General features: G+C 39.9%; 1 long non-coding RNA gene across 1 annotated transcript; it reads right to left on the bottom strand.

Annotated features, from left to right (window-relative positions):
- Nucleotides 1–18,386: 18,386 nt before the first annotated feature.
- Nucleotides 18,387–22,241, bottom strand: LOC136328965 (uncharacterized). Its single transcript, XR_010730120.1, has 3 exons — nt 22,168–22,241; nt 21,138–21,277; nt 18,387–19,115 (listed from the first exon to the last, which is right to left on the bottom strand). It is a non-coding gene; the product is annotated as an uncharacterized lncRNA (long non-coding RNA).
- Between the last annotated feature and the right edge of the window lie 648 nt (nt 22,242–22,889).

The following is a 22,889-nucleotide window of genomic DNA, read 5'->3' as shown; positions in this document are numbered from 1 at the left end:
AACCTACTTTTACCTACCCACCCCTGTATATATATTCATTGTAAAGAGTTTTATTATTTTCAAAGTGGGCATTTCATGTAAAGGAAATAGAAGATGCTAAGCTCAAGCTGAAATCTTGATTATTAAAAAGCAAGAAAGTTTGTTTTTAGGAGAACAACTGTTCATTGGTTTGAGTTTTGTCTGCTTCTGCAGGTGAGGGTGAGAGGGGTACTCCCTGACAAGTCCCTCCCCCCACTGGCATCTCTGAATTAATAATATTCACAGTATTATTCTTTATTCTACAATTAACTTTTAATCATACCATTTTTCTTATATAATAACTACCTAGGTTGTATATAAAACATATATATATGTATATATATATATGCGTGTATGATCTTTGATCTAGACTGCCCATCCACGTACGATTAATAACATACGATTATGAAATTTTAAGGAGAGCTAAAGTTCTCTGTGATGTTGGAGACATAAAAATCATTAAGTTTTGCTATTCTTCTGAGCAGTAGTGCCTTCAGTGTAATTATTGCTGGTAAATCTTTTAGCTGAGCGATTCTTTTAATGTTGATTATTATAGTAAGACAAATGGATCTATTCGGAGGCCCGGTAAGTACAGTATGTAAAATGTCTGAACACTGGATCAAACTGTATGGTTAATCCTCTAATTGCCCATTGAGAAACTGTTTCAAGAATAATTACAGTACCTGGTCTTATTCATATGCATTGCTAATCCTTTTTAAATCTTATGAAGCTATTTGGCTCAACAATATCCTGAGGCTGAAGTTGCCATAGATTTGATAGGTATTTGCTTTAAAATACTACCCAGGACCCAGGACACACACACACACACACACACACACACACAAACAAGTATGTTTGCTTTCAAAGTGTCCCTTGCACTTGAAGTGTGTGTGCACTCATGATTTTCCTGAGCTCATTATATGTCACCAACCCCTTTTTCCTAAGGGTGGGGATGAACATTCGTGAAGATCAGAGAGACTGAGGAAAATGCATACTATTCCCCTGACTATCAGACCTGATGAACTCTTATTTGCCCAAGAACTTGATGTCTCAGAGGTCAGCTCTTCAAGTCACCTTTGCTGAAGACCTAAACTGAGATCCAGCTGACTCCTTTCTGCTGCTCTGTGTCCTGGGCCTCCTTCCTCTACTGCAAGTATCAGATTCTTGTGTTTAAAAGACGTTCATAAGACACTTTGTTGCTCTCAAGGAAACTAGCAGGAAGATAACTAAAAAAAAAAAAGAAGGTCTCTATTGATCTTGACACAATAGAGGCCAAAGAATGGGCTGGGCTTGGAGACATCTGGGAAGGATTCAGAAACAGAGTGAGCAAAAGCAGGACTAATTTAAGCCACTTTTTAAAGAATCTCCTGTGTGTTGCTTACTGGCAAAAACTAGAACAGCCCACAGCAATCACTGTATTAAATCAAGTGGATCTGGCCCTAGAACAATTAAGTACAGAATGTATATAGACTACATAAACTTTTGCCACACACAAAAAAAGGTAGACTGGTCAATTTGCTCATCTGTAAAAGTGGGGGTAATCACAGTGTAGTTCCCCGGCAAGTTTATTGTAAGGATTCCACCTGAAGTGACACATCATGAATATGAGTTTCCTCTCTCTCCCTTACATGAAATTCATGCAAGTTGATCATTCTCTTTTACATTTTCTTGTTTTTGAAATAAGTATCAGTAAAAATGGCTGCCATAGTCTGTCCGCAGGTGGCATGAAGATCTCTTGCCCAGTTGTTTCTGTAATCCATAAATGTTTACCTCCTCAAAGTGAGGAGGTATATAGAAGTAGTTGATTTCCCCCCCCAAAATAAAAACTTATTATTATAATTATCCAGTTGTGATAATGTAACATTTAAGGGCCCTGTTGCTATTTAGCCTGACCTGTGGTGGCACAGTGGATAAAGTGTCAACCTGGAATGCTAAGGTTGCCAGTTCGAAACCCTGGGCTTACTTGGTCAAGGCATATATGGAAGTTGATGCTTCCTACTCCTTTCCTCCTTCTCTCTCTCTCTCTCTCTCACTCACTCTCTCCTAAAATGAATAAATAAAATCTTTTTTTTTTTCATTGAAAAAAAAAAGATTGCTATTTCAAGCTAATGAAATAGAGAAACTTCTGTTTCTATGTCAGGTAAGATTATCAAAACTCCCAGTTCTATTGCAGAAGCTCTTCTGTGGTAGCACCCTTCAAGACAGCCCCCAAGGAACCCCTCCCTAATCAAGTTACCTCCCACACTGTGCCATAGTTAGTCTGTGTAACCAATAGGACATGGCAAAGCCCTTGGTTTCTTCTATCTTGAATCACTAGCTCTGGAGGAAGCAACTGCCCAGGCAATCTTTGGAGACATCCACAGGGCAAAGAACTGAGATACCAGACAACAGGCACCAAGCATGAAGGCTCGTTAACAACTACATGAAGTTGACTCTCCCTCAGTTGAGCCTTTAGATGACTACAGTCCTGGCTGACAGCTTGACTGCCACCTAATGACGGAACCTGAGCTACAATCATTTAGCTAAACACTCCTGAATTCCTGGCCCACAAAAATTATGATAATAGTTTTGATGGACTAAGTTCCTACATTTAGGGTAATTTGTTACTCAGTAATAAATAACTAATACATTTCTTAATTAATACATACAATCACACGCATTCATGTGCACGCACACATTCATTAGAAATTCTTAGCCTCCTTTTCAACCTGATAATTATACTACATTTGGAGCCCTGCTCTAAACTTGTCCACACTAAGGAACTATATTATAATGTCCTTTAGTTCTTCATCTTGGAGACTTCAGTCCCTGGAGCCTAGGATGTACCCATCTCACAACAAATTCCTTCATATATCACAGGGTATATTCTATGTTGGGAAAAAAGACCCTTTTGGCTTCCATGTCTTTATCAAATAAAGGCAAATACAAATGAAAGTGTTTGCCCTACTAAAGAGAAAACCCTTCTTATAAACTTCTCTTCTAAGATGAAAGGAGATTCCAAATTTTATGAACTGTAGAAAATCAGTGAAGCAGAACATGGAATCAATAAATTCTTGGTTCATTGTCAGCTGGTTGAAGAGATTCTTTTGAAACATTTATAACATAGGTTATTATAAAAAATAAACCAAATACAGGTGTAAGGTGATATCTCTTGGTGGTTTTAATTTGCATTTCTCTGATGATTAGTGACGTTGGGCATCCTTTCACATGTGTATTAGCCATCTGTATATCCACTTTGGAGAAATGTCTGTTTAGGTCTTCTGCCCATTTTTTAATTGGATTGTTTGAGAGGTTTTTGGTGTTAAGTTGTATGAGTTCTTTATAAATTTGGATATTAACTCCTTATTAAATATGTCCTGGCCACATATCTTCTTTCATTCAGTAGGTTGTCTTTTCCTTTCATTGATAGTTTCTTTTGTTATGCAAAACTTTTTTAGTTTGATGTAGTCTCATTTGTTTATTTTTTCTTTTGTTTCCTTTGCCTAAAGAGGTATATCCAAAAATACATATTACTAAGAGCAGTATCAGAGAGTTTATGTCTGTATTTTCTTCTAAGAGCATTATGGTTTGGGGTCCTATATTTGTCTTTAACCTATTTTGAGTTTATTGAGGTATATGATATAAGAAAGCAGTCCAGTTTCATTTCTTTGCATGTATCTGTCCAGCTTTCCCAACACCATTTATTGAAGAGACTGAGATATCACCTCACACCTATCAAAATGACTGTCATAAATAAATCAACAAATAGCAAGTATTGACAAGGATGTCAGGAAAAGCGAACCCTTATGCACTGTTATTGGGATTACAAATTGGTGCAGCCACTATGTAAAAGAGTATGGAGAGTCCTCAAAAAATTTGAAAATAAAACTACCTTATGACCCAATAATTCCACTTCTGGGTATTTATCTAAAGAAACCAAAACACTAATTTGAAAGAATATATGCACCCCTGTGTTCATTGCAACATTATTTACTATAACCAAGGTTGGAAAGCCACCTAAATGTCCATCAATAGACAACTAAATAAAGAATACTGGTAAATATATGCAATGAAATATACTTGGCTATAAAAATGGAATATTACTTGGCTATAAAACTTGGCTATAAAAAGAGAATATTACTTGGCTATAAAAATAAGTCAGAAAGAAAAAGATAAGTACCATATGGTTTCTTACTTATTTGTGGAATCTAAAAATCAAATGAACAAACAAAGCAGAAACAGAGTTACAGATACAGAGAACAAACGACAGTTACTAGATAGGAAGGGCTTGGGGGCTGGGTGGAAAAGGTGAGGAGAGTAAGAAGTACAAATTGGAAGTTACAAAACAGTCATGGGGATGTAAAGTACAGTACAGGGAACTAGTCGATAATATTGTAATAATTATGTATGGTGCCAGATGGGTACTATACTTATGGAGAGGATCACTTTATAAGATATATAAATGTCCAACCATTATGCTACACATCTGAAACTAATATAATATTGACTGTAAACTGTAATTTAAAAAAAATTTTAATTTAAAAAATAAATCAAAGAACCAATTTAAATGAACAATTTATGCATATATTAATTCTTATGCTTTGAAATATAGTGCAGATTTATGAGTTCAAAGATATTACTATTTAGTATTTTGTAAAACATGGTACATAAGTACATTTGTAAAAGACTTAAAAGATTATGCCTCATATCTGTCATTACCTATTAAATTCTACAGCCATAATTTAGTTAATCCCCAAATTCTCTGCCATCATCATGAGATGAAACACCCTTGATGAACAAAATGATTTGTTTATTATATAAAATGAATCATGAAGTAAAACTATTTCTGGTTTAAACTATAATATCCAGTAACTGAGTCATGCCGGTGTAAAGCACAGTTGATCTAAGTATTAACAGTAATGTCATTAACATAAAATATTGAAGATAAGTAAAAGAAATGAGACAAAAACTAGAATATGTCACTATACTGTAAATAACTTTATTCTGGACTTTAGTCTATTATATATAATGAAATATTTTCATCATAATAATATTCAGAATGTAGAAGGGCTGCCCACTGGGCCTTTAAGAAGGAGGACAAGTGGATGAGAAGAAATTTGACATTAATCTTTGCAATCAGAAAAAGACCCATACTAAATGCCATCAAACCAAGCGAGAACAAGATAATTGCCCTTTGAAGCACTTTCTGTAATCTACCTCAATTTAATTCAATCATGAATACTTAGAAATTTCCTGAAATCTCAGCCGCTTTTCAACTCAGACTTGAATCCTCAGAATCCAATAAAGATAAAACACTTAGAAACATCTCAAAGGCCCAAACCTCAAAGAAATTAAATATATAACTATAAAAACTATGTAATCATTTAAATATAAGCACAAAAAGCATTTGGCAAAAATTTAACACCCATTAATTATTTTTTTAAAAACCCTTAATAAATGAGGTACTTCTTCAAAGTGATATCTATAAACAAAGCTTAAAGTGAAATATGGAATGTTTCGCTTCCCCCTAAAATGGAGAATAAAGCAAAGATATACACTCCTACTATTCTATTCAAAATTATACTCAAAATCTTAACCTTTTGTATGAAGGTAAGAAAAAAGAAGCCATAAAGTTTAGAAAGTAATAAGTAAAACTATCTCTGTTTGCAGATGGCACAGTGGTTTATTTAGAAAATCCAATGAGATGCATAAAAAAGTCATTAAAACTTATATGAGTATTCATCAAAGTAAAACATACAAGAGCCAGTTATAGTTTTAATATTAGCATTAACAATGGGAAAAGAAATCTGGAGATGTTTTCTCGGAACATATGTACCCTGATTTATCAATGTCACTGCATTAAAATTAATAAAAATAAAAGAAAAAAACCAATGGGAAAAGAGCCTGACCAGGCTGTGGTGCAGTGGATAGAGAGTCGAACTGGGTTGTGGAGGACCGAGGTTCGAGATCCCAAGGTGGCCAGCTTGAGCGCGGGCTCATCTGGTTTGAGCAAAGCTCATCAGCTTGGATCCAAGGTCGCTGGCTCGAGCAAGGGGTTACTCAGTCTGCTGTAGCCCCCAGTCAAGGCACATATGAGAAATCAATCAATGAACAACTAAGGAGCTGCAAAGAAGAATTGATGTTTCTCATCTTTCTCCCTTCCGGTCTGTCCCTATCTGTCCCTCTCTCTGACTCTCTCTGTCTCTGCTACAAAAAAAAAAAAAGAAAGAAAAAGATGGGGAAAGAAAATTTTAATTTACAAAAGAATTCAAGGCATTTACAATTCAAAGATCAAACATATAAGAAAAACAATTGGAAGCCAAATATTATTTAAGAAAAAATTATGAATATATTAGTACTTTAAGTTACCATAAATCTGAAAAAGTTAACAAAAGTTAACAAATAACAAAATTTTATAACTAATACCAAAAAAAAAAAAAAGACCTCTAAGTGTACTATTCACTAAAAGACACAGAGGGAACAAAATGTCTGATTTCCTCTGCAAAGAATTATGATTTGGTAATAGAAACAAAATAAAGTCATACAAAACAATTAGGTAATACTGAAATGTTAACCTGTGAGTTGCAGCACAGAGCCTATAAAACAGGAAACCTCAGTACAGACTGGAAGAGTCAGAAGGCAAGTAGGGCTTAGGCCTAATGACAATAACTGACTTATATGATACAGCACTTTACTGTTTTCTCAGTACTTTCAGATTTTACCTCTTTACTGTTTAAACTTCTGTGAGATAAACAAGGCTTAAATCCAGTCTCTACTTTATGGAAGTGTCTGAGATCATGTAACTGTAAGATGATGATGCAGGACCAGAATGTAAGTCCTCAGTCTCTTCATTTTCCAGAGAAGGACTGCATGAGCAGACCATGTGGGGAGTGAAGATGGGGCTGGGCGGTTCAGATGTAGTACAGGGTCAGCATTATAAGGTGACCAGAAAGTCAAACTGGATGGGTCAGGCACAGCCTTGAGATAGAAAAATCACACGCGCGCGCATGCACACACACACACACACACACACACACACACACAACACAAACCCCATAGTCAGTCTGGGTTTTTTTGTAATAAATAAATTTTTATTAATTTCAATAAATCAGAGTACATATATTCAAAGAAAACATGTCCAGGTTATCAGTCAGACTGTTTTTAATGAGGAAGGGAAGCTTAGGGGTGTGGATCCCAGATAAGGGTATCATGCTCCCAGGTGTTCCAACCTCAAACCTAGCATTACTATGTAACCTCGTGCAAGCTACAGTCCCACATCTGAAAAATGACCAACTCTGTTCAGCACAATAGCTTCATATTCTTTTCCTTAGAGATGGCTCCCTAATAGTATGCATTTCAGGCTCCGAGGAATTGGGAACTTTTTCCATACTTTTAATATTAGCCACACTTATTTCATAACACAAACATGGAATCCTGTCACTTGTGATAGAGCCACAAAGGAAACAGGGTGGGAAGGACCCCAGAGTACCCACCTGAAACATCCATGCACTATTGCCTCTCTGAACACCAAGAAATTAGCAGGTAGTGATAGCAATAATCAGTACTTGTAGAACGGAGCAGATCCTCACCAGAGTTTCTAAGAGCTCAGTCTGTTAATACTCAGATGCATTTAAAAGGAGAAAATTCTAAAACTTTGGGTGCCAGTTTCCCCCTGAATTGAAACTGATTTTGCCACATGCCCATTCCCTCCAGGCTGCTCAGATCTCTCTATGAGGCAACAACCAGAGCACCATCTTATAAATTGGTCTGGTGAATTCTGTTCTATAGAGAAGATAAACCAGCCATTGGACTGAAAGTAGAACCAAATGTCCACAGGATGTGGCTCTACTCACAGCAATGGTAATTATTCAATGGGGCATAGCTTTTTTGAAGCTCCAGGCTTAATGCCTTACACACAGAACTCCACAGGAATACTCTGAGCTAAGTACTAGCTTAACTGCTTTTTACATTTCAGGAAATTGAGACTCCAAGAGTCTAAGCACCTTGAACAGGTCACACAGCAATCAAGTGGCAGAGCTGGGAAGTGAGTTTTCCCTCCAAGCTTCACACTGCTGTCTCTCAAAATGGGACGCAAGGATCTTAGAGTATGGTGCTGAAAGTGATGGCCAGCACTCACACAGCCCCGGCTCCTAATGTTGAGACTGTATATAAAATGGCACATAGTGGCAGAACCAGAGAGTCACAGTAGGAAGAACAGACCCTCAGACTCAAGGGTCTTTGGAATTCTTCCATCATCTCTATCCCTATGGTCCAGGAGAAGCCTTCTACATCACATGTTGGGAAAGCCAGTGCTCAATCTCCCCACCCAAACTGACCAAAAGAACATCTGTCGAGTCCCTGGCTCTTTGCAAAGAAAGGTGAGCTGAGGGTAAGAAGAGGTTGTTTATGTAGATTTCAGCTTTAGAACAACTGTCGTCAGTGGCAGTCGGCACAGGTGAGTAAGGTCAAAACAATAACAGAACGCTCTTTATTTGAGATCATAGCTATTGCTTAATTACATACTGCATTATGTTATGATGTTGCTAGGGTTTCTAGCCTCCAGCACTCTTGAACCTCCATCTCTGTTTCTCTGGGTGTGACCCTTGGAACTTTGCCACCACTGAATATTTTCTGTGCCGACTCCAGGTCCCCTGGCTTTGACAAGGGGGTAACCCGGCAAACAAATCCTGGGAGAATCCCAGCACCCCAAATTAATGTAAGAATCAAGAAAACCTTTATTTTGGTTGAAATGACTCTCCCTGTCTGAAAAAACACCGCTTTCTTTTATTTTTTTTCTAAACAAAAAATGCTTTCTTCTGTGTTGCTTGGTCACTCAACAAGGAAAAAGGAACTGCTTCTATTCTTTATTGTTTGGTGTTTACTTAGGGCACAGAGGTAGAGTCCAATGCCTGTGAAAAATCTTGTGTATAAACTGGAAATTCTGGCTTCTAAAAGAGTCTGTTCATTTCATTTTATTTTGGGATGTGTAGATTTTCTTTTCACCAATTGTCAAAGGAATGACTAATATTGCAAAGGATTTGGTTTTGTTTTGGGAGTGTTTTTGAAGGATTTCTTTTGTCTTTAAAACAACTGCAAAGTTGTGTTAGAGCAGAAATCTTAAGGTACATTCTTATTTTTTTGTTGTTGTTTCTTATTTTAGAAAAATGTGCTGAAGGAAAGCTATAAATATAATAACTTTAGATAAAAAAATGTATCGGTGGGGTTAGGTAAGTTGTACAATATTGTCACGGGCATGTAAGAAAGGAAAATAAATACAAAAGAAGTATTACTTCAGAAATTTTTAATTTTAAACTTGGTCCTAGACTTTTTAATATACATTCTCTAGGCTCACCAACAGTGCAGAGTAAAAATCTTCTGTATTTGTTTGTATGCATGGATAAAGAATAAAAGGATTAAAAAGACTACAGAAGGCCCTGGCTGGTTGGTTCAGTGGTAGAGCATCGGCCCAGGGTGTGAAACTCTAGAGTTTGATTCCCAGCCAGGACACACAAGAAAAGCACCCATCTGCTTCTCCCCCCCCTCCTTCCTTTCTGTCTCTCTCTTCCTCTCCCGCAGCCAAGGCTCCAATGGAACAAAGTTGTCCTGGGTGCTGAGGATGGCTCCATGGCCTCCATCTCAGGTGCTAGAATGGCTCCAGTTGCAATGGAGCATGGCCCTCTGGAGGGCATGCCGGGTGGATTCCAGTCGGGTGCATGTGGGAATCTCTCTCTCTTCCTCCCCACTTCTCACTTCAGAAAAATAAAAAATAAAAAAAGACTACAGAAAAAAAAGGAAGCATTGTCAAGTTATGTATTTGGAATATACTAAAGCATTACTTTATTAAAAATTAATCTAGTAGCTGAATGAATAGTTGAAATTTTTTAAGGGAGAAGTACACAGTTTAGACTAAAAAAAATTTTGGGAAATCCTAACTTCATAGAGATAGTATGCTATAAATAATAAAATTTCTCCAAATGATAAAATTATGACCAATGTGGTAAAAGCACTGGGCAGGGTGAAAAGACTGGTCTTACTTCCATATCTACTAGTCAATGTGCAGCTTTGTCCTTGAACTGTCTGGACTTGAGTTTCCTCAATCTGCAAAAGAGGCAGCTCCCCTAGATGACGTCTAAGAAATATGAATCTATTGTCATTTGCATTTTTATCAATGTCAGTTTACTTTTTGCCTATCTTTAATTTAAATATGTAATGTGTGAGAGTATTCTCACTGAGGTGCAAAAAAAAAATATTATTCATTTTGTTTTTCCAATCTTCCATTTTTTATAATCTTGGCAAACATTACATTCAGTATTCTGGCTTTGGCAAACCACCGAGACCATCACATGCTGCAGACGTTGGAAACTTTCCCCTTAAGTATGGGAGCCTTGCAGCTCTTTTTCTTCCCCTCGAGATCCCTTCTTGCTAGAAACCATCTTGTTCATGTTATTGTCTCAACAGCCCTTTCAAAAACTGTTTTAGGTTAGTAGAAAATACCATGCACAGAAAGAACATACTATCTGAGACTAGGAGTGACAGGAGCCATCATTCAGCCACAAAATTCTTGCCTGTTATGGGAAGTACAAACAGTTTGTACACGCACCCTTCCTTGAAGGGATTTCTGTTAGCCTAGAGAGCAGGTCTGCTTTCCTCTGCTCAAAACCTGTCCTGTTTAACATTCCTCCACCATACTTACACTTCTCTGTCAGGTTTAGCCCCTCACTGGATTCATAACATGGTGCTTTCTCCCACTGTGTGTGCTTTTCTGGGTTTTGCCCCTATCCAGTGCCATAGCCATCAGCCAAATTGGCATAGAGAAGCTGAGGAACCACAGAGATGGGGGAGGCATCCTTGAAGATGAATCGAATAAGCAGTTTGACACAGACAAAATAGCAGACTTACTGCTGGAATTTTTACTTAGTGTGGTAACTTGAAATATACCACCTGCCATGCCTTTCAAAAATTTGTATGTGAAAGTCTTTACCACTAGTATCTCAGACTGTGGGCGAGAGCATTAGGGTAAAACCTCTAATCCAATCTGACTGAATTCCTCATAAAAAGAGAGACTGGGATACAGATATGCACAGAGAATAGAAGGCGTGAAGGTAGAATGCAAAGAAGACCATCTGCAAGCTAAGAAGTGAGCCTTCAGAAGAAACTAAACCTGCCGACACCTCCTTGATCTCAGACTTTCAACCCCCAGAAGTGTGAAGAGATAAATGTCTGCGGTTTAAAGCTATGGTACCTTGTCATGGTGGCTCTCCCATATGAATACACTTAACAAACAATTGTCTTAGTGAAGTTGACTGGCAGGAAAACATTTTGAAGGACCCAGGAGCGCTGCTGTCGGGGTTATCACTGCTCACACATCAGTGTATTTATCTGGTGCTCTCTTCAAACTGTGAAGGGACCCTTTTCTCCAGGGGCCATGCTCATGATGCCTGGGGTCAGACAAGAAACTAAATGTCTGTATAGTACATGGCCTGTTGGGTCCATCAGAGCAGACAATGAAATTTTTCTAAAGATGGCTTTTCATTAAGAGAGTGGAAAGTTTTGGCACGTAGGTGCTCAGTAAATATTTGTTCAATGAGTGAGCACAGCCTTTGGGACCCTGATGAACTACCTTCTCAGGATGGGGTTCTTTCTACCCAAAGGATCTGTCTCTAGAGTCAAAGCTCCCTCCAGCTTTTTCAGAACCACAGCACTCCTCCTTCTTTCCTCTTCAAAAATATGCTCAGGTCTTCTCTCAGAATCTTCTCTGAGTGATATTCCCCTTCTCTTTTCAGTAACAAAATCTCATAGATTGCATTCCAATGGACAAAATAGTTTCGCCTCTAGAGATATTCCCAAAAGGTGGCTATCACGCTATAACATGTGGGCCAGTGCTACAGTGGGGCAAAGAAGTGATGCTTCTCGGTTCTGTTTCATCTTTCTCCCCAAGGTCAATTTTTCTCTCTAAGGATGGCCAACACTAGCTCATGCAATTGACAAAGCATATCAATGGGCATTGCTTCATCTAATATCCACAACAACCCGCAAACAAAGTTGAGTTAGAGATGCACCTCAGAAAGGTACTATAGCCTTAGTGTGCAGACGTAGTATTGATTGACTCATTTAAAAAAACCCCGACCACCATTCTACCCATGTAATTATTGACAGTCATGAATTATAACAAGACAAAATGTAGTTCAAGGATTTTGTAGAGCTGGTAAGAAAATCTGACTGTCCCTTTATCACCTTGGAATAGCACTGACACATGGGTGGCATGAATCTAACCATCTCCCTCTGCATCCACAAAAGACACACTGACCATGCACACTTCTGGCTGGGCTGGACACCACCTCCCCCCACACAGACTCTGCAATGCAATATGCTGTCTCTCTGGCTAAGTAAATGTTCGTGAGAGAGCCCGACAAGCTCTGATCAGCTGTTGAGATATTTATTTGTACATATTGATGCTAAAGATAATCTGATGACTAGGTTTTAAAGTGTGTTCATGAATGCCCTTTATGATATTTTATCATTATGCTTTCTTAATTCTTTATGGAGATTTAGGGCTGGAGTGCAACATCCTCTTTATAAACGTCCAAAATAATTCTGACCAAGCCAAGCCTGAACCAGTAGCTGGTGTGCTGTACAAAACAAAGAACCCCCGAGAGTATTCACTTACAATGAGCTGCTGGAAGCAGTGAGGAAAACTAGTGGCTACTTCTCCTTCCCACGAAGCTCTCACATCCAGGTCCAAACAGGAACCTCTGCCAATCACAAACATCTTGGGGAAAGGATGATTTGTTCCATTTCTAAGCCCGAATCATGGAATACAAAAAGCACTAACAGTTGAGATGCCATATGCAACCCCTTAGTTTAGATGTTCCATGCTGAGTCGAGCTGCCTGCTTTCTTCACAACTTTGGCAGCACCAGAGAGCTACTGAAAGGTGTTGTTATCTCAGATGGGCTCTTCTGTTGAACAACAGTTTTTGGAATATGGCATTCACAGAGTATTTGGGGCCAGGAGAGAGGGCAGGTTGGCAGGCAAAGAATGCAGATTTATAAGGTTGCATTTGTTCCGGAGGTCAACATCCAAAAAAAAATATGTTGACTTCTTATAAATCATGAAAATTTTCAATTCTGTTACCAGTTTTATCAACTTTTGTTGTTTTCCTTTGCTTTGCATTTGATCAAAGCAAAGTCCTGCTCCTCCACCTATAGAAGTTGGTTCTAACTTGTTTTGATTCTTAGGGAATAGTATAAAAAACAGCTTTCATGCTTGCTTATTTCTTTCCTAATTCCCATGTAACTGACATTCTTGGGAAGAAGCCATTTTGTAGTAAATATGGGACAGGGGATATGCGAGTTCAAACCATGCCCTCACCAGCTGAACCTACACCCACTCAAGAGTTGGACTTAGCCCCATCTCTTCAGTTGGACACAGCCACCCAAACAGTACTTGGGGCACAATGAAACTGCCAATACACACATATATACACATGTGCATGTGCATGCACACGTACACATACAACTAACACAGGCACATGCACAACCAGACCACCTGTCACCGACCATCTAAATGGGCTCTTCCTCAATCCAAATGATGTGTATCCTTTGTTCCTTATTAGATTTTAAGTTACTTGAATGTTTACACTGAAGCCTTTACTTTTTTTTTAAGTGAGAGGAGGGGAGATAGAGAGACAGATACCTGCATGCGCCCCGACCCGGATCTACTTGGCAACCCCTGTCTGGGGCTGATGCTTGAATCAACTGAGCTAGCTATCTTCAGCACCCAGGGCCAATGCTCAAACCAATCAAGCTACTGGCTGTAATAGGGGAAGAGAGAGAGGAAGAGAAGCAGTGGTTGCTTCTCTCCCTCTCTTTTTTTTTAATTTATTAAGTAAGAGGTGGAGAGGCAGAGACAGACTCCTGTATGTGCTCAAACCGGGATCCACCTGGCAAGCTCCCTACCAGGGGATGCTCTGCCTGTCTGGGCTGCTGCTTCATTGCTCAGCAACCGAGCTACTTCAGTGCTTTAAGTGAGGCCATGGAGCCATCCTCAGCAGCTGCAGCCAACTTTGCTTGAACCACTCAAGCCATGGCTGCAGGAGGGGCAGAGAGAATGAGAAAGAGAGATAGAGAAAGGGGAGGAAGGGTGTAGAAGCAGATGGTCCCTTCTTCTGTGTGCCATGACCGGGAAACAAACTTGGGACTTCCACATGCCAGCTGACACTCTACTGCTGAACCAACTGGCCAGGGCTGGATGGTCACTTCTCCTGTGTGCCTTGACTATGGATTAAACCTGGGATGTCTACACACCAGGCCAATGCTCTATTCATTTAACAAACCGTCAGGGCCTAAAGTTTTTTCTGAACTTATATTTCTGTCCCAATATAGAGCCATCAGAAGTAAATGGTCCCTTGGGACTGACTGGCCAGGGTTAGTGACCACCTTCTTCCCTGTCAGAGGGGTAACAGCAACCAGCATAAGGAATAAGTTGAATTCAGATGTGGACATTGAAATAATCCACAAAATAGAACAAAAATTACAGTCTTCCATGTGAGTGAAGGTCACTGAAACATTAGGGAAGAAAAACTATAAGAAAAGAAGAACTAAACATCCAAACTAAAGTAACTTCTTAAATCATCTTTAGAATAATTTTCACTTATTTTTTTTCCTGTTGACATAAGACTTACCAGAAGCTTTCTGGAACCATGGCTTCTCAACCATGTAAACCACAGTAAAATAACGACTCTTGGTTTACTTATTCTTCGGGTTTGCTACAATTGATCTCAAAACATATGACAAGAGAAAGACAAATAAAAAGGAGCCAAGACTCTGAAAAAATAGCAAGATAATGGGCACACTTCCTACAATGGCAGCCGAAGTGTAATTTCCCAAACCTTTTTCTTAGTGTCTGTGAAAGAAGGAGAGGCTATCAGTCCTTGGCAGATATCCATGGTGACCAAATCAATGACAGCTTCAGGGTAATCCTATTCAACTTCCTATTTTAGCAGAGGAGAAAACTGAGACCCAGAGGACTGAGACAACCAACCCACTTGAGGTCACTAAGGTGGTTAGTGGCAAAACTGGGCTTAAAGCCTTGTTTTATTGGCTCCTTGTCATGGACTTGCAGAATCCTACAGTAGGAGGAACCACCCAGTCCAATCAGCCTGAGACTTCACCTGCACCAGGTGTGGGACTAGTTTGTACCTGAGCTCTGGGGGAGAAGAAGGGTGAGACTGACCTCACCTCTACCCAGGCGGACCATCCTGACATTGGACATCTCTCTGAATGTAAAAATGTCTTAGTTTCCACCCCCAGTCCTCCTTCTGTCCTTGGAGGTTACATACAGGTTTTACCTTGCTTCTCTGATCCTTGCCTTCAGAGTCACAGGTAGCTGTGTGTCTTTTAGTATGTCAGTCATTCTCCCTGAGGCATGCAATCAGCCCCTGAGCCCCACGCTTTGGGTGTATTTTGTCCTTGTTGTCTGAAATGCATTGCCCAAATGGAATGCCAGTACACCAGAAGTAGTTAAATTAGCCTGGAGAAGAGAGGGGCAGTTTCCTCTTTTCAGGAGGAAACATCCTGCTTAATGCAGCCAAAGAAGGACTAAGCAAACAGGTGGCATCTGCCTTCTACCACAAGCCCGAGGTTCTTTTTATGCTTTATCTTGCTGCTAAGCCCTGTTGCACCCTGGGAATGCTAGTGAATTTAAATCTGTGAACCCAAGGAAAGAGACTTTATACTGAATCATTTAATACACTACTTTTATGTTATCCAGCCTTTCTGTCTAATCTGTGATGTGAGGCCCTGTAGGGTCTTAACCGAGAACATCCTTCTAAATGTGTATATCCTGGGCAGGACATACTGAGTGGTGTGGTTCAGCACGACAAGTGTCTCTCTAAAGTCACTGTTGGTCATCACATAGACCAGCCTTTGCAGGATGTAGTCACTGGACCTTTAATAACTTGCCATCATTCTGACCTGTAGCCATATGTCTTCATTTTGTACACAAGGATAGCACCAGGGGAGACCATGCCAAAGACCTTGCTGAGTAACCCATGGTGGCAGCATTTCCTTGACTACCAGTCTAGTGGCCCTGTCACAAGAAACAATGGATTTGCTGCAACATGGTTTGTACCTGTGGATCTAGACTTGTGCATCTGCCATGACCACCCTGGCACCTCAGCAAATATTGACAGGCATACCTCATGTTCCAATCATCACCTCTGCCATGTTAAATCTGAAGAGCACTTAGCTAATTTCAAGGAGGAGGTTGGCCATGACAGCACTGGAAACTACTGAGCTATCCAGGCTCTGTCTATCCAAGAGCTTAGCTGGGAGAGTTTCCAATGAGCTACGTGCCCATTCCTTGGTGGGCTTTCAGGAGGACAGAGGATGGGCAGGGAATGGTTCAGTGCTGCTGCCCATGCATGGCTCAAGAGAAGACTGGGCAGTTTTGCCCAGTCTTCTCCTCCAAGGCACGGTCTTCAGACATCCCTCATCTTCAGAATTCCTTATGTGCTCCCCTGAAACAAGCCCCAGTTGCTGCCTGCCTCTGGGCTGGCTCCTAGCTCCCTGCACACCTGTTCTTACCTCTTGCCCAGTATCCACTCCTGCTAACAGGAGTCATTCATGCTCCAGTCTGTCTGCATGGGTTTTATGAATTTATGTTGCAAAAGTAACACAGCAACAGAATAAAGTATTCCAATCAAGCTAAAGATAAAAATGCATGGGGCCTTTCAGACCAATTAATATTTCACTTGTCAGTTTAGATTCCAGAGAAAAAATCCTTCTCCCTGTTAATAGTGATGTAAGAACCCTCTGTGTTTGCAAAGCCACAAATCTTCCTGATCAGAATGCCATTTAAAATCATTACAAAAGGTCAGTAATCTTTGCCTTCAACACAGAGGGGCTGCTTTCACATTTCTTTGGCAGTTTATTGCATAAATATTATTTTTGCCATCATTCTTCAGCATGTAGGTGGGATCTTCAGTAGGCAGAGACAGTGATAAATGAGTCTCCGGGTGTTACTGCTCTTTAAAAAATTCCTTTAACAAATAGTTATGAGGACTGAAGTCATTTTCAGAGGCAGCTCTGAGGGTAGGCTCCTCCATTTCTTAAAGAAACACTGACCTGTTTGATAGCTACAGAATATGCTCTCAAGGAGACAAAACAGAATGCCCATATGTTGAGTACAACACTGTCAAGTCTCTTCACCATTCAAGCAAATACTATTTGATGCTTGGCATGCAGACAACAGTAAGCATGCTGGGGACTTGGCAAAGCAGGGGAATGTACGCCGCTCAATCTGCTCTTTACAGCACATGGTAAGTATGGAAGTTAATTCTTTCTAATTGTTTAAAAGACTCCAACTCTGAGAGTTTGTGACTGAGTCAAGATTGCTAGACTAATGAGCAGAAAGAGCAGACTAGAACTTCAGTTTCTTCAACCCAAGACACAGACTCTTCAGGAGAGAGAGACAGACAGCAACAGAAGATGGAAACACTAGAGTGTTGGACCCAAGCAGACTTGGATTCCAATCCTAACTCTCCTTCCTACCAAACCTGTGGCTTGGGCTAGCCATGTAGGTGCTCTAAATTCTAGTCTTCTTACCCTTTGGAGTTTGAGCTCTCCACCAGACTTGAATCCTCTCCCATAGAGGGCAAAGAACACACAGTCCTGCTCTGCACTGCCTTCACCAGGCCTAACACAGAGCCTGACACACTCAATGAAAATGATAAATAAGTCAGTGAATGAATGAATGAAGGCAGGGAGGTCCTGCTCCAGCAAAGAAATCTATTTAACTTTGTGGGACCCAGTGTTCCCCAAAACCTGCATCCGAGTTCATTTTTCTTTGAATACCTATAACCTACCTTCCTGAGAAATGCTATTCTAGAGGAGCGGGTCATATTTATAGCCCTCACTGGATGTGGGCTGTTTGCCGCTTCGAGATGAGGTTCAGTGGTCCCCATAGGTCTTTTCTTCTAGCCATTGCCAATTTCATATGAAGCCTCAATTGACTTTTCTCAAACCTGAGTATAGAGCTGAATGCCTTTCTCCATCCACCAATTAACTTACAAAATGCTAATTTTCATCTCACTATTAGTCTAGGAAAAAAATAAGAATTAGGAAAGAATATTAGTATGATGTAAATCTGCAATGTAGCCCAAGAAGAAATAAAACTTTTCTTTATACTCCTTGTGGATTAACTGAGTCCCAACTCCCACCTATTAGCCTCATATCAAGACTTAAAATAATATTTAATTTTCTTCCTAGGAGAAGGGGTAAGAAGATAACATTTCTACAATCACCAAGACATTGCAAATGAAGTCATTTTATTTTATTTCCATAGAAGTATAGGTATCTGTAAATGGGACCATTGCTGAGAGAAAGCTATCTCAGCAGCGATGAAAAGTGTGTAATGAGAGCAGGGGTGTTGGTTCCCCAGGGGTGGTGGCCACCACCCGGAATGGCCCCTGCAGAGATGCCACAGAGCACAACAGAAAACATACAGCAGCCCCGCGGCTCCCGGACGAGATGGACAGAGTTTCCTTCATTCATGAGTCACTGGCTATCTTAGTCTAATTGGGCTGCTAGAACAAAACACCACAGGTGGGGTGGCTTAAACACCACACACTTATTTCTCCCGGTTCTGGAGGCTGGAAGTCCAGGATGAAGGTGCTGGCCAACTCAGTTTCTGGTGAGCGCTTCCCTTCCAGTTCATAGGGCAGCTGCCTTCTCGCTGTGTCCTCACATGGCCTTTGTTTCTCTTCTTGCAATCCAGTCCAGTTGGGTTGGGACTCCACCCTCATGACCTCATTTTATCTTAATCATTTCCTCACAATTCTTATTTCCAAATATAGTCACATCGGAGGTAGGCGTTCAACATATGAATTTGAGGGAGACATAAACAGTCCATAACACTGACCTTTGCTAGCATAAGAACTACCAAAACAGACCTGAGATGCCAACTGCCTTGCACAGAATGGGCTTGACACACATGATGAGTGTTATTCCTAGAGGTCATGCTGTCCAGTCACAAAGAAGTTTAGCAATAAGGAGTAAGAAAGCTATGTCACACTGCTACTCCACACCTGGCACACCTGGTCCCAAGAGCTGCATTAAACTTGAGGAAAAAAAAAAAACAGGAATAAAATGCCCCTCCAGACAACCCATGTGTTTATCAACAGATGAATGGATAAGCAAAATGTAGTATATACATGCAATGAAATATGATTCAGCCTTGAAAAGAATGAAATTCTGATACGTGCTGCAGCGTGATGAACTATGAGAACATTGTGCTCAGTGAAGTAGGCAGTCACAGAAGGATAAATACTGTAGGACCCCATTTACATGAGGGTCCTAGAATAGTAGATTCATAGAGATGGAGAGTTGACAGATGGTTGCCACAGGCTGGATGGAGGGGAGAGAGGGGAGTTATTATTGAATGTGCATAGAGTGTAAGTTTGCAAGATAAAAATGTTCTAGATATAGATGGTGGTGATGGTTGCACATAATGTGAATATACTTAACCTACTGAACTGTACACCTAAGAAGTGTTTAAGATGATGCATTTTACATTGTGTGTACTTTATCATAATTTTTAAAACAATATAAGCTATAAGAAAGAAAGAAAGAAAGAAAGAAAGAAAGAAAGAAAGAAAGAAAGAGAAAGAAGAAAGAAAGAAGAAAGAAAGAAAGAAAGAAAGAAAGAAAGAAAGAAAGAAAGAAAGAAAGAAAGAAAGAAAGAAAGAAAGAAAGCAAGCTCCTCTTAAAGAAGTTATGGTCACCTTTATGCAGCCTCCTCAGCACTGCACAGCCAGTTTCTTTCCCGTCCTGGCCACCTAACCACCACTGCCACTATCTATGCTGTCTCATCCTGGTCACCTAACCACAACTGCCACTATGGGGATATTTCCAAGGTGATGGTTTCTATTTAAGCCTGGACTTAGCTCTTTTAATGGAGTAAGGTCTGTGTTGAGGCAGCCAAGCTGTGGAAAGCTCTTTGACATTTCATAACACACCTGCTAACTTCAATAGCACTTTCAGCATTCCAGCGGAAAAAGCATCTCGACCTGACAGACGTTTTCAATGACTGGCATTCTTTCACAATTCTTGCTCTCCAAAATGTTTTTTAAAAACACCTCTGCCCATAAAATATAACACACAAAAAACGTTGCCTTATGAGTCATACGACTGGAACACACATTCAGTCCATGTAATAATCTTTATATAATTTGCTCCTTAGTTGTTGTCAGACCCATTAGGTAAATATGCAACATGTATTTCTTTGAAAATAATGGCCTCTATAAAAACAATCATTGTGAATAGTTTGAGCAATAAAAAAATTCCACAACAAGTTTCACCAAGAAGAATTTTTAAAAGATAAAAGTATATTTGTTTGGAAGTCACTCAGGGTGAAATATCAAACAAGATTTTCCCAAGTCTACCCTGGGCATTGCTGCTTTTAAAATTTACACATAAAAAAAACCCAGATTGGTCTATCTGAGCAGTAGGGACAAATGCCAACATCTCTTAGCAGAGATCAACTTTGCACAGAAAAAATAGAATATAGAATCAATAGGTGGAAAAATAGAATTCAACTAACTAGCTTCCTTTCCTAAGCAGGACATTGCCATCCTCACCTCGTTTCCACACACAAAGACGGGTATCTCTGGCACTGCTCTGCACACAAAGAGCCTCACAACGAAGACATGTGTTCTCTTCTTGGCACACACAGTTAGAAAATTAGAAACTTTTTTTTTTTTGCTTGCAAAGAATGGGGCAGAATTTAATGTTGCTTCTAAACCTAACATGACTTATTTCAAGTTCTTTATCTCATAAATGAAATGGAGAGCTAAACCTTAGAAAGCAAAGTAGGATTCTATTTGAAAGGTGCAAGAAAAGCTGTGAGAACCAGAAATCATTACCCACACAATACATATACACTCAGACACACAATACACACACACAGTACACACATTCACATTCATACCTCACACACAGACACACAGACATGCTCACAAGCACATTCACACGCACATCCTCACTCTCAGCTGTTTCGTCCAGGGTTGATAAATACAAGACAGAGGCACTATCTTGCCACCCTCTGGAGCCCAGGGAAAACTGTAACTGCCCATGATATTACCCTTGCCCTTCAAGTCCAGACTTGCCCCTCCACCTCTCTCAGGCCATCAGACAGCATCTTTCCATCCACCCAGATGGCAGTTGAACTGGAACCTCTGTGCTCTCCCTGGTCTAAGCTTCTTCATTCTTGAATCCAGAACCCTAAATGAATAAATCAAGAACAAATGGAATTTTGTATTAGTAGAGTATAATTATCTTTTGCCTTTTTGTCTGGAGGAGTAAAGTTATATAACTACAGATAGGTTATAAAGCTTCTTAAATGTCAACTTGATTTTTTTAATGGCTTATTTAATTATGCCATTACCCTGAAATGTCTCCAAAAGTAGACATGAGACAGGAATGTTCTAGTAAGGCTCTGATTTGGGTCATGACCTCTATGGGTTGATCCAGACTTTGTATCCCTTGTTCTTAGAATTTGATAAGCAGCATGGACACATGCTCTGAATCCTCAATGTAAGGATGAAAGGGGATTAACTGTGACATTCTAAAGGTCTGCCACGCTCCATAAGTCTTCCTTCTTCCTCCAAAAAGAATGGAAACCACGTTATTGCTGTTTAATTAAAAGTTTATTGAGTAGAATTGTTACTATTGGATTAAGCTAAAAAAAATGGAATGGCTCTACTTCCTTTTTTCGTGTGTGTGTGTGTGTGTGTGTGTGTGTGTGTGTGGCACCAGGGGGTGGAGGAGCATATATGGTTTTTTCAAAGAAAGAAGGAAGGACAGGAATTTTCTGGTTGGTGTTATATAAATAAAAAATACAGGTATATCTACTTAGCTTCTACCACCAGCTTGATGAAATACACCAGAGTGTTTGGTTTCTTTAAGTCTCAAGGGCTATTTTGTCCTCTGTCCAGTAATCAGTAAATTTAAACAAATGGGTAACAAAGTTAAGGGTCTAGGTAGGACAAAGATTAATAAAAGAAAATCAGAATTTTCCAATGAAGCATTTTGTATCAAATACTTTAAGAAGTGTCCCCTACAAGTCTCTTTTCCAGTGTGTCCCCTCAGGTGAGACAGTGTTCTAGGAATACCTTGCTCCTCTCTCCAGTTCCTCACCAAGAGTAGAAAGGCAGATGAACACATGGTGTAGAGAAGAGGAACAGTGGTTGGTCTCTCGGCACATCTGTATAGTTAATGGACCAAGAAGAGGAGAAATAGAGTGACCACAGGAGTGCAGGGTGGGCTTCCCTGGTGCCACAAAAGGTTCCCCAGACCCTTCTCTTCTCATTTCAAAGATGCAGCCAAAATCACCCCCACTATCTGTGGTGGCCATCAGTCATGCCTGTGTCTTCCCAGGTCACTGCTAGCCCTGCACTTAAGCAAACACAGTTAAATTAATATAATATAAAAAAAACCAGAGGTATGTATAAATGTAATTTAGAAAATTAAACAGAGGAGAGTTTGATGAAATACACCAGGGTGTTTGGTTTCACGAAAAGCATAGTGTACTTTGCCCCAGCTCTAAGAACCCTCATTCTCTGGCTGAACTCAGGTTTTCACTCACCCTTCAAGACTGGGCTGGCTCAGGAGTCACCTTCCCAGTTCTCTTCCACAGAACTCCTCTCATCTGGGCTCCCCACTTTTATAGTACCGATCATATAGCATTGTAACTGCTGATTTATCAGCTTGCTTCCCTGGAATTTGGAATTCTTTGTAAAAGGGAATGTCTTTCATCTTTGTGTCTGCAGTTCAGTCCCTAATATTAAACATGTTAGACAAATAATGTTGAGCATTGACCTGAACATAGACTTGA

Source organism: Saccopteryx bilineata, chromosome 3 (genome assembly GCF_036850765.1).
Source record: "Saccopteryx bilineata isolate mSacBil1 chromosome 3, mSacBil1_pri_phased_curated, whole genome shotgun sequence".
Taxonomy (NCBI): domain Eukaryota; kingdom Metazoa; phylum Chordata; class Mammalia; order Chiroptera; family Emballonuridae; genus Saccopteryx; species Saccopteryx bilineata.
The sequence above is the reverse complement of the archived record's forward strand: the minus strand, read 5'-3'. Positions and strand labels throughout refer to the sequence as shown.